This window comes from Podarcis raffonei, chromosome 4 (assembly GCF_027172205.1).
Source record: "Podarcis raffonei isolate rPodRaf1 chromosome 4, rPodRaf1.pri, whole genome shotgun sequence".
Lineage (NCBI taxonomy): Eukaryota > Metazoa > Chordata > Lepidosauria > Squamata > Lacertidae > Podarcis > Podarcis raffonei.
The window spans coordinates 768,580-781,595 of record NC_070605.1 but is presented as its reverse complement, the minus strand read 5'-3'; the positions used below and the strand labels follow the sequence as shown (position 1 = coordinate 781,595).

Below are 13,016 nucleotides of genomic sequence, written 5' to 3'. Positions count from 1 at the left end.
ATTCCGGAGGTCTGTTTTTAACTCAAAACTGTTCTTCAATTGGTGCCAAAGAAGGATAGAACTTTCTTTATGTATGCAACAACAGCAGCATGAATACTTATTGCAAAGTATTGGAAGACACAAGAGCTACCCACCCTGGAAGAGTGGCAGATGAAGGTGATGGACTATATGGAATTGGCGGAAATGACTGGCAGAATCCGAGACTTGGGAGAAGAGTTGGTGGAGGAAGACTGGAGGAAGAAATTTAAAGACTACCTTCAGAAATATTGTAAAATTAATGAATGTTAAAATGATGTTTGGATTGGAAATAAGTGGTATTTAGCAACAAAAGTTAATAAGAATATGCAAAAATGAATTGATAAATGGATGAAAATATAGAGTTATAATATGTTAAGATATAGAGTTAAGATAAATGAAAGAGGGTAAGGATTTGCTGATTTGATTATTTAAATGGGAATACAAAAAGGGGAGGTGTGAGGGAGTCAAGGAAACAAGTTAAATGAATTTAAAGTTACAAAAATGGATTTGTTTTTAATTTCTTTTTGTATCTATTCGCCTTTTGAAATCTGTATTTTTATTTTTCTTTTTTTTGTCATGTATCTTTTTGTATCTTTTTTATTACACGATTTTTTGTTTTATTTATGTAAACTGTTCTTTTTGTAAAACCTCAATAAATATCTTTAAAAAAACACACACAAAAAAAACTGTTCTTAACTAGAGGCGTGCTTTCATGAATGTGGCCTCTTGCTGCCGCTTCACTGCCAGCAAATGATTTCCGTTCTCATCCTAGTGCAAAATTCTCAAGCCAAGGTTGATAAGATTAAACATGGGCTAAAACCCATGGTAACTGGACAGCGAACAATGGGAAAGTGTTATTTGGAGTGATGAGACCCAAATCTCCTTGCTTGGTAGTGATGGCATGAAATGCATGAGGAGAATGGGAGAAGATTTACATCCTACTTGCATTACACCGACCGTGAAACACCCAGTTGGTGTTAGTATTTTCATTCTCCCATTGCAGGGTCCTATGATCCTATATTTACATTCCTTGCTGTTGGGTGTATGGGAACGGAAGTTAGGATGATTTTACTTCCTCTCTTTGTCCTTCTCTTTTGACTTAGAGGAGATGGCCCTGTTTCTATGTTTTCTCTGCTGTAAATAAAATTCTCGATGCTACAATCCTGCACAGTCCGATATCGCTAAACTCTGCTAATGCATGCTCTCACCCCACGGTGGGGGCCGAAGTGTCATACTGGACAGAGCCTGAAGGGTTGTTCCCATAGATAGTGTGATGATCTGGGGTTGTATGACAGAAAAAGGTGTGGGTAGAATTTGCATCATTAATGGTAATGTAAATGACCAAACCCCTTCATGGATCACTGCCTTGCCGTGGCGAAGGGGCTTGAATAACTCAGAGAAGCTATGAACTATGCCGAGCAGGGCACCCAAGATGGACAGGTCATAGTGGAGAGTTTTGACCCACCGTGATCCACCTGGAGGAGGAACCGGCAAGCCACTCCAGTATCCCTGCCAAGAAAACTCCATGGACAAAGCGAAAGGAAAGTCCAATGCTGTAAAGAAAAATATTGCATAGGAACCTGGAATGTAAGAACCATGAACCTTGGTAAGTTGGATGTGGTCAAAAATGAGATGGCAAGAATAAATATTGACATCCTGGGCATCAGTGAACTAAAATGGACGGGAATGGGCAAATTCAGTTAGGATGACCATCATATCTACTACTGTGGGCAAGAATCCCATAAAAGAAATGGAGTGGCCCTCATAGTCAACAAAAGAGTGGTGAAAGCTGTACTGGGATGCAATCTCAAAAATGATAGAATGATCTCGATACGAATCCAAGGCAGACCTTTTAACGTCAAGTAATCCAAGTTTATGCACCACCTACTGGTGCTGAAAAAACTGAAATTGACCAACTCTATGAAGACTTACAACACCTTATAGTAGTGACACCAAAGAAGGATGTTCTTTTCATCATAGGGGATTGGAATGCTAAAGTAGGGAATCAAGAGATAAAAGGAACAACTGGCAAGTTTGGCCTTGGAGATCAAAACGAAGCAGGGCAAAGGCTAATAGAGTTCTGTCAAGAGAACAAGCTGGTCATCACAAACACTCTTTTCCAACAACACAAGAGACGACTCTACACATGGACATCACCAGATGGGCAGCATCGAAATCAGATTGATTATATTCTCTGCAGCCAAAGATGGAGAAGCTCTATGCAGTCAGCAAAAACAAGACCTGGAGCTGACTGTGGCTCAGATCATCAGCTTCTCATAGCAAAATTCAGGCTTACTTTTTTTAAAAAAGTTTTTTATTTATACAACAAGAAAAACAAACAAACAAAAAACACAAATACCAAATTACACACAAATTACAAAAATAACCATAGACACATAATACTCTTAGCAAACAATAAAACATCTATTGGTCTTAACACTAAAGACCCAACCTCCCGTCTATTCCATACTTCAAATTCATATTACTTATTGCCAATACACATTTTTTTTCATAATTAAACTTATTCTCATTAAATCTAATTTCTTATATCTACCTTGCAACTATTACTGAAGTTCCCCGAATGCTGCAACAGAATTTAAACTACTATATTTATTTTTCAGATATTCTTTAAAAACCTCCCATATAGAAACAAATTCCTGTTTTGATTTATTCTTTATTTTTTCTGATAAACCATCTAATTCAGCATATTCTGTCAGCTTTTGGATCCAATCTTGAATAGAGGGGATTTCATTACTCTTCCATTTTGCTGCGATCAAAACTCTTGCTGCCACCATCGCATATAAAAAGATACCCTTCCTCTTTTGTGGAATATCCAAATCTGTTATTCCCAGGAGGTAGGCCTCTGGTTTTTTATTGAAAGAGATCTTTAGCATTTTTTGCAGTTCTGCATGTATACTCTCCCAGAATACCTGTATTTTCCTACATATCCACCACATATGGTAGAATGTTCCTGAGTCTCCGCATCTCCAACAATTACTTGATACATTTTTATACATTTTTGAAAGCTTCCATGGTGTTAGATACCATAGATGTTGCATTTTTTGAAAGTTCTCTCTAATCGTGTAACAAATTGTGAATTTCCAATTGATCATCCATAAATTTTCCCATTGGGCCATGGTTATTGAGTGGCCAAAATCCTGGGACCACCTCACCATTGCCACTGTTACCTCCTCCTCCTTGACTGTCCAGTCAAGGAGGAGTCGGTAAATTTTGGAAAGAGTTTTTCTTTTAGAATTTACAAGATCAGATTCGAATCGGGAAATTTCTGTTGAGAACCCCTTTTGTTTGTCAGATTTAAATTTTTCAAATAACTGATGGTATTGGAACCAGTCTGAAATGTGGTCTCTTATTTCCTCAAAGTTTTTAAATTTTATTTGGTTATCTTCGTTTTTTAGAAGTATTTTATATGTTGGCCAGCTTTCCTGAGTATTTTTCTGTTTTACTGCTATGGCTTCTACTGGAGAAGTCCACCACGGGAGTTTAGGCTCCATCAAGTCTTTATATTTTTCCCATACAGCAAAGAGTGACTTTCTTATATGGTTGGTAAAGTTTTTTATGAATTTTCGCTTTTCCATATATTAGGTAGGCGTATTATCCCCAACGGTTGTCAAAACCATCCAGGTCCAGGAGGTCCGAATCCTGCAATGTGCACCAATCTTTTAGCCAGGTGAAACAGGCTGCCTCGTAGTAAAGTTTTAGGTCGGGTAGAGAAAAGCCGCCTCTCTCTTTTATGTCTATTAAGATCAGGTGTTTAATCCTAGGTTTCTTCCCTTCCCACAGGAATTTGGAAATTTCTCTTTGCCATATCTTGAGACAACCTGCTTCACCCAGTATTGGGATCATTTGAAATAAAAAGATTAATTTTGGAAGCACATTCATCTTTATAATGGAAATCCTACCCAGAAATGTTAATTTTAGTTTACTCCAGGTTACAAAGTTTCTTCTAATCTCTAACCAAGTTTTGGTGTAATTATCCTGAAATAAGTTTATGTTCTTGGGGGTGATCCAAATACCCAGGTATTTCGCTTCTGAGGAGATTTTCAGGCCCAATAGTTTTTCTAAATTGTCCTTTTCTTCTGTGGTTACATTTTTAACAAGCATTTTTGTTTTTGTTATATTCAGCTTGAAGCCTGCCACTTCTCCAAATTCTTTAATCAATTCCAGCACTCTTTTCAGACTTTCTTTAGGGTTTTCAGTCATAACAAGTAAATCGTTCGCAAAAGCTTTAATTTTATATGTTTTGTTTCCCAGAGTGATGCCTTTAACAAGCTGATCCTTTCTTATCTGATTGTTCAAGACTTCCATCACCAAGATAAATATCAGTGGTGACAGTGGGCAGCCCTGTCTGGTTCCCTTGTTTATTTTGCACTCCTCAGTAATTCTTCCGTTGATGATCAATTTTGCATATTGTTCCGAATAGATGGCATTTATTCCTTTACAAATATTTTCTCCCAGTCCGATTTCTTCCATTAATTTTTTCATAAACTTCCAGGACACATTATCAAAAGCTTTTTCAGCGTCCACCAACATAATAGCTGCTGGTTTATCAATTTTAATATCCAAATATTCTAATACATTAATCACACATCTAATATTGGATTGCATAAATCGTCCGGGAAGAAATCCAGTTTGATCTTTATGAATTATCTCTTTCAGCACCATTTTTAATCTATTTGCAAGAATGTCTGCGAATATCTTGTAATCGTTATTTAGCAGTTCAATGGGTCTGTAATTGGCCATGTTTGAGGCATCTGTTCCCTGTTTGTGGATAAGAGTAATAAAGCTGTCCTTCCAGGTTTTCGGTAGCTTTCCATTTGCCAAAATATTATTCATTAGGTCTTTCATGGGAAGAAATAATGCTTGTTCTAACTTTTTATACTAATTAGCTGGGAGACCATCTGGGCCCAGTGTCTTTCCTAATTTTGATCTCTGTATAGCTTGTTGCACCTCCATAGCTGTTATTGGTGAGTTCAAGATTTCAGTTTTTTCCTTAGGTATTATTGGTAGTTTATTTTTGCTCAAATAATCAATTATTTTTTCTAGAGTCTCTGGACCTTCTTTATATAGTTTTCCGAAAAAACTAGCAAAGTTTTTACTAATTTCCTTCGGTTCTTGAATCCATTTGTCTTCAATTTTAATTTTATTGATAATTCTATCTTCCTTTTTCTTCTTTAATTGCCAGGCCAAAAGTTTGCCAGGTTTATTTGCAAACTCAAAATTTCTATGTCTCAACCATTTTATCTTCTATTCTATCTCTTCATTTATTATCATGGAGAATTGCGTCTGTAAAATTTTTATACTTTGCTTAATTAGTTCATCATCTGGTTTTTGGAAAAGGATCCTTTCCTTTTTTCTAATCTCCTCCCATATCTCCATTTTCTTCTTCTCCTTTATTTTCCTTTGGAATGTGTTTTGTTGGATAAAGAAGCCTCTTATGACGGCTTTACCCGCATCCCAAACCGTCTCTAGATCTACTCCTTGATTTAAATTGAACTTAAAATATTCTTTTAAGATTTGCTTGGCCTTCTGTACAGTTTTTTCGTCGTTTAGCATACTCTCATTAAGTTGCCACCTTTTAACCTTTTCTTCTTTTCCTTTAAAGTTAACCCAGACCGCTCTGTGATCTGAAATTGTCCTTGGATGAATTTCTGCTTTTGTAATATTATTTAATAAATCCTTTGTTGTCCAGATCGCGTTGATTTGTCCCACCGATTTATGTGGCTCTGAATAATGTGTAAATTCAGGCTTAAACTGAAGAAAGTAGGAAAAACCACTGGGCCCGTAAGATACAATCTAAGTCAAATCCCTTATGAATACACAGTGGAAGTGAGGAACAGGTTTAAGGATTTAGATTTGGTGGACAGAGTGCCTGAAGAACTATGGATGGAGGCTCGCAACATTATACAGGAGGCAGCAACGAAAACCATCCCAATGAAAAGGAAATGCAAGAAAGCAAAGTGGCTGTCCACTGAGGCCTTACAAATAGCAGGGGAGAGAAGGCAAGCAAAATGCGAGGGAGATAGAGAAAGATACAGGAAATTGAATGCAGATTTCCAAAAAATAGCAAGGAGAGATAAGAAGGCCTTCTTAAACGAGCAATGCAAAGAAATAGAGGAAAACAACAGAATGGGAAGAACCAGAGATCTGTTCAAGAAAATTGGAGATATGAAAGGAACATTTCGTTCAAAGATTGCCATAATAAAGGACAAAAGTGGTAAGGACCTAACAGAAGCAGAAGACATCAAGAAGAGCTGGCAAGAATACACAGAGGAATTATACCAGAAAGATATGGATGTCTTGTACACCCCAGGAAGTGTGGTTGCTGACCTTGAGCCAGACATCCTGGAGAGTGAAGTCAAATGGGCCTTGGAAAGCACTGCAAATAACAGAGTGTGAGGAGTATGGATGTCTGTGTTTGATCTCTCGTAAACGGCTTTGAAGCTGAACAATAAATCTTGTGAAGAGATGGCGCAAAGCCCGGAGTGTTGCTTTACTAGCTTATCAGCACCCTCACCCCTTACACCTCATGAGAAGAGAAGACTCCCTGGAAAAGACCCTGATGTTGGGAAAGATGGAGGGCAGGAGAAGGGGATGACAGAGGACGAGATGGTTGGAGAGTGTTCTCGAAGCTACCAGCATGAGTTTGACCAAACTGTGGGAGGCAGTGGAAGACAGGAGTGCCTAGCGTTCTCTGGTCCATGGGGTCACGAAGAGTCAGACACGACTAAACGACTAAACAGCAACAATATATATTTATATAAATATTTAGTTAGTCAGAAGCAACCCAGCAATAAAGCCCAATTAATAGAGGCAACAATTCCATCTTGGTGTCACATTATTACAGCTGCAGAATGAAAAAACTTGGTTCACTCCATGGGAAGGCGTTGTAAGGCCAGAATTAAAGCTAAAGGTTAACAAACTAAGTATTAATTGACATGGTGAGAATTTCTGTAGATCTCATTTTTTCTATGTCTTTCATGTTTCGTATTTATGGCTGCTGCTCTAATACATACGCTTTCATAAAAGTTATTGCATTGCATTCTTCATTAAATTATATTTCCATTGATAAACAATTTTATGGTATTACTCCCAAAAAAGTGGTGTTTTGAGCCGTCAAACCTCGGAAATATACTTTTTGCAAGAGATTTCCACAATTTTGGCCACTACTATAAATTGTTTATTTTAAAGTTAATGTACTTTTTATATGGGATCAGATTGTTATTACTAATATTCCATGTGTATATATGTGTTGGAAGCCACCCAGAGTGGCTGGGGCAACCCAGCCAGATGGGCAGGGGATAAATAAAAATTACTACTATTACTATTATTATTATCACCGATTCTACTACCTGAGATTCAATAAGCCTGGCTCTTCTCTGGGATGGATTTTTTTTGGCCCAGTCATGGCATCCCCTCCATCGCTAATGTCAGGCGTCTCTTGGGTCAACCCAAGAAAACAAAAACAGAAAACCTGACAGAAACTAGGTGTTGTATTGGGCGCTGTTGAGCTCTGTGAAAATGTATGAGGTTCGTCACATAGAGGTATTTTTTGAATTCCCAGGCAGATAGGAGGATCCCACAGGGAGCCTTACCAAGAGAGGCCACGATCCCACAATTCTCCTCCATGACGTCCTTATGCAGAGCTCTCTGGTCAGGATCCAGCAACACCCACTCTTCGTCCGTGAAACGAACAGCGACATCTTCAAAGCACACTGGACCCTAAAATAAAAAGGGAAATGTCCTCCTCTGACACAGCAGAAATATGATCTGCTACACAATGCTCTGTCTCCTTCCTTCCTCTTAATTGCTGCGTTGTTTCAATAGGATTGCTTTGCTGCACATTTTAATTCTGGATGCCTATTTTGACATTTTAATTGAATTATTTTATTCTGCTTTTAATTATGGGTATTCGTCTTTGTGCAAATAGGTGGTTCTCTTCCTTGTGGTTTTCAAGTCATCCTGCCCACGCAGGGATTCCAGTTTCCCAGATGGAAGGATCCCCTTTCTCCTCTCCTCATGTCCTGTTCTGAAGAGGATCCGTCTCAGTGCCCTACAGCCAAATTCAAGGGGTTCAAGGGGGCATGCTGTTGGGGCTACCTATGTGAATAACAAGGCCAAAGGAAGTGATGATATTCCAGCTGAACTATTTAAAATTTTAAAAATGATGCTGTTAAGGTGCTACACTCAATATGCCAGCAAATTTGGAAAACTCAGCAGTGGCCAGAGGATTGGAGAAGATCAGTCTACATCCCAATCCCAAAGAAGGGCAGTGCCAAAGAATGCTCCAACTACCGCACAATTGCTCTCATTTCACATGCTAGCAAGGTTATGCTTAAAATTCTACAAGGAAGGCTCAAGCAGTATGTGGACCGAGAACTCCCAGAAGTGCAAGCTGGATTTAGAAGAGGCAGAGGAACCAGGGACCAAATTGCAAACATGCGCTGGATTATGGAGAAAGCTAGAGAGTTCCAGAAAGACATCTACTTCTGCTTCATTGACTATGCAAAAGCCTTTGACTGTGTCGACCACAGCAAACTATGGCAAGTTCTTAAAGAAATGGGAGTGCCTGATCACCTCATCTGTCTCCCGAGAAATGAATGGGCTGGATGAATCCCAAGCCGGAATTAAGATCGCTGGAAGAAATATCAACAACCTCAGATATGCAGATGACACAACCTTGATGGCAGAAAGTGAGGAGGAATTAAAGAACCTTTTAATGAGGGTGAAAGAGGAGAGCGCAAAATATGGTCTGAAGCTCAACATCAAAAAAACGAAGATCATGGTCACTGGTCCCATCACCTCCTGGCAAATAGAAGGGGAAGAAATGGAGGCAGTGAGAGATTTTACTTTCTTGGGCTCCATGATCACTGCAGATGGTGACAGCAGTCACGAAATTAAAAGACGCCTACTCCTTGGGAGAAAGGCGATGGCAAACCTAGACAGCATCATAAAAAGCAGAGACATCACCTTACCAACAAAGGTCCGTATAGTTAAAGCCATGGTCTTCCCAGTAGTGATGTATGGAAGTGAGAGCTGGACCATCAAGAAGGCTGATCGCTGAAGAATTGATGCTTTTGAATTCTGGTGCTGGAGGAGACGCTTGAGAGTCCCATGGACTGCAAGAAGATCAACCCTCTCCATTCTGAAGGAAATCAGCCCTGAGTGCTCACTGGAAGGACAGATCCTGAAGCTGAGGCTCCAATACTATGGCCACCTCATGAGAAGAGAAGACTCCCTGGAAAAGACCCTGATGTTGGGAAAGATGGAGAGCACAAGGAGAAGGGGATGACAGAGGACAAGATGGTTGGACAGTGTTCTCGAAGCTACCAGCATGAGTTCGACCAAACTGCGGGAGGCAGTGGAAGACAGGAGTGCCTGGCGTGCTCTGGTCCATGGGGTCACGAAGAGTCGGACACGACTAAACGACTAAACAACAACAACAACAAAGTGAATCCTGCACACTATTTGTTCTCGTCTGTCCACTGCTTAGAAGCCTATTTTAGCACTCAGTGATGAATATAGAAATACAAGAAGCCTACTTTGGATGGCCATCTGTCTTGGGTGATCTAGCTGAGACTCCTGCAATGCAGGGGGTTGGACTTGATGACCTTTGGGGTCCCTTTCAACTCTAGGATTCCATGAAAACTGCAACTACAGATGAATCCTACAGGCGACATTCAGAAGGCTGGTGTCACAGAGTTATATGGGCAGGAAATCCCACACTTCACAGCTGGAGTTAACTCCTTATCAGCATGAACACAATATTCACAATCTTGGCTGAGTTTCAGGCCGAATGAGAACAGCAGCTCATTCCCTGAGGGTCTGTCAGTTTGCACTGTCAATCAATTAATGGACTAGTTGTCTAGGTGGAAGTTTATTTAGTGTGGAGAGATTTGAAAAGTGAGATGATATAGGACAAAGTTAGTTGATGTGGTCTGGTAAAGAAGTGCTCTGTTGAATATTCTGTTAGAGAGATTTGCTATAAAGCGAGGTTTTCAGGTCTTGGTTTATATGTTTGAGTGGAGTTTATATACTATTAATAAGCTAACCAAACTAAGATAAGATGATAAGGTTTATAAGATAGCTGTTTTGATGAGTGAGTTGTGTTTTTTCCTTAACTGTGTCAGGTTTCATAGGTAGCCTTTTGTTTTCTAATGTGAGGGACAACATTTCGTTTTCGGAGTCAGGATGTTGTTCTGCTGCTCACAGAAGCTTCTGGTCAGACTGTGTCGTCTGCTGGTGAACTGCAGGTCTACCAACCAAAGGCTAGGATTTATTCTTGTCGAAGGAAAGTGTACATGCAATGTTTTTCCAGAGGTGTTTTGCATATCAATACTTCCTGCACTTAATAAATGGGGGGATTGTCAGTCTGCATTTCTTAGTGGAGAAAGCATTGATCTGATATGTAGAGCTCTTTCCTATTCTAGTTACCATATTTTTCGCTCTTTTGGACGCACCGGACCATAGGACGCACCGGACCATAGAAGGGGGAGAATAGGAAAAAAAAATTTTTTCTTGTTCTTCCCCTCAAAAACAAGGTGCGTTCATGGTGCGTTCAAGAGCAGGTTGGGGAACCTTGCCGCTGCCCCCCGAGCTTGTGGGGCTGGCGGTGGGAGGAAGCGCTGCTTTCCCCCACCACCAGCCTCAAAGATCCCTGAAGCCTTTGGAGCGCAGCTGCACTCCAAAGGCTTGAGGCCTCAGGGACATCCTTTGTAGCCTTGGCAGGGTGACAGGGTGCCTTCACCCCGCCGCCCTGCAGAGGCTTTGCGCAGCCATCCCGAAGCTGGAACAGCGAGACGGAGGGCAGCGCAGCGCCCCGTCTCACTTTTTTGGCGTCGGGGACAGCAGACTGCTATCTGCAAGCCTTGGGAGCCCGGCAGGAACTCACACCGGGCTCCGAAGACTTGTGGAGAGCTGCCCAAAGCCCGGGGTGCACAGCACCGCACTCCCCAGGCTTCGGGTTGCAGGCAGCTGTCCGCCGGGACCTCTCTCGCACTCCAGGCTTCAGCGAAAGCCTGCATTTGCTCCATAGGACGCACACATGTTTCCCCTTCATTTTTGGAGGGGAAAAAGTGTGTCGTATAGAGCGAAAAATAAGGTAATTCAAGAGGGTTCCGGAAGCTTCTCTGCAAAAAAGAAACAGTCAGAAGGTTCGTAAGGTTTGGATCATTCCTTCAGAGTACAGCTGGTTTAAAGAGGTTCTGTCAACTCTTCTGTCAAGGTCATGCTGACCCCCGGTGGCTCCTCCTTCTCCTGACTCTCCTCTGCCTCTCGACCTTCCTCCTCCCACTCGCCTCCTTCCTCTTCTGCCTCCGATTCTGGACTGCATTCTGCCTCAGAGTCTCCCAGCTCACTAAGCCCTGTTGCCCCTTCAGCTTCTGACGCCTCCTCTTCCCAGGCTTCTCCCTCTTCTCCCTCTCACTGCTCATCCTTCCTCCACCTTCACTCCTTGGGCTGAGACATCTTCCCTTCCTGGTTCCCCAGCTGCTTCCTCCCACCATTCCTCTGTGCCCAACCAGTCCATGACATTGCTCCATCCCTCAGCCTCTGTCCCCACAAGCCAGCTTCACCTGACCTGATCTGGTTCCACAGCCGCTGTTTCTCTTCTGCCCCCATGAAAAGGTGGATAGGGAGGTCCTGCCAGCATCCTTCTGTCACCTGCAAGAGAGAAAAGGTAAGCAGGATGCCAGGAGTGCCTGCTTCTCTCACAGGTGAAACGGGGCATCTCTAACTACAGATGGGCCTTTGAGAAAGCCGTACCTGCTGAGTGAATTTGGACGTTTGTGCCCATTTCATATGTTAGTTGTATAAAAATACACCTCCCCTCCTCTGGACCCTTGACCCCAACTGTCCCCCCCCCAAAAAAAGAACCCACAGATTAGTTGGGAAACCAACCGAATGAGACGAAACAGAGAAAAACCACCTTCCTCCTTACCCAGAGGCTTCTCTCTGGTGTCCAACGGAGGCCTCTCTGCCTCACAGGAATCCAGGTCCATTTCTACAAAATGATCATTTCCCTGAAAAAGAAACAAGGATTCAAAACAGAGAATGAATGGTGAGAAATGTTAGAAAGGGAATTACAAAGTAAAAAACTGTAAGGGTGTGAAATCTTATTCCATGGATGCCTTCCCAGAAAAAGGATGGGCCATCAGCAGACCATTATGGGATGTTCTCCGTCCTGTTTGGAACCCCTTGGGAGTATCCAGAGGAAAGTCTCTCTCACCTGCTTTCTCTCCTCTGCCTGACTCAGGAGGAATCCTTCGGCCAGGGCCACCGCCTGGGAACTGGTCTCCGCTCCACAGTCCCTCACCCAGCTCTCCATCTCCAGTGGAAGGACAGCCAGGAACTGCTCCAAGATCACCAGGTCCAGCATCTCAGCTTTCGTGTGCCTTTCTGGCTTCAACCACTGGTGGCAAAAGTGGTAGAGTCGGCTGCAAACCTCTCGGGGTCCTTTGGCCTCCTGGCAGCAGAACTGTCTCAACTGCTGGCTCTGCACCTCTGAGCGGAGGGTGTCCTCCTCACCCAGGATCTTCTGCCCAGAGTTTTCCCAGGATCCCCCACTGCTCCCAGTTTGGTTGGCATGGCCAGCTGAATCTTGTTCATCCATCTGTGCTCTCAGGAAGTCTCTAAGAGATCAGAAGAAACCCTTTGGTCTTCTGTCAAGTTCTACCTGTGTTAATGAGAATTGCTAGCAAATCTCTATGTGGGACAAGAAGCTACAGTTCAAACTGGATATGGAACTGATTCTTTCAAAATTGGGAAAGGAGTATGACAAGGGTGTATATTGTCTCCCTGCTTATCCAACTTATATGCAGAATTCATCATGTGAAAGGCTGGACTGGATGAATCCCAAGCCGGAATTAAGATTGCAGGAAGAAATATAAACAATCTCAGATATGCAGATGACACAACCTTGATGGCAGAAAGTGAGGAGGAATTAAAGAAACTTTTATTGAGGGTGAAAGAGGAGAGCGCAA

General features: G+C 41.9%; 2 protein-coding genes and 1 pseudogene across 3 annotated transcripts in view; 1 reads left to right on the top strand and 2 right to left on the bottom strand.

Annotated features, from left to right (window-relative positions):
- LOC128412026 (zinc finger protein 420-like) overlaps positions 1–13,016 on the top strand; it is a 342,858-nt gene that overhangs the window by 70,059 nt on the left and 259,783 nt on the right. The gene's annotated exons all lie outside the window — the stretch shown is intronic.
- LOC128412189 (zinc finger protein 420-like) overlaps positions 1–13,016 on the bottom strand; it is a 215,270-nt pseudogene that overhangs the window by 2,760 nt on the left and 199,494 nt on the right.
- Positions 1–13,016, bottom strand: part of LOC128412063 (zinc finger protein 436-like) — a 130,442-nt gene that overhangs the window by 90,694 nt on the left and 26,732 nt on the right. The gene's annotated exons all lie outside the window — the stretch shown is intronic.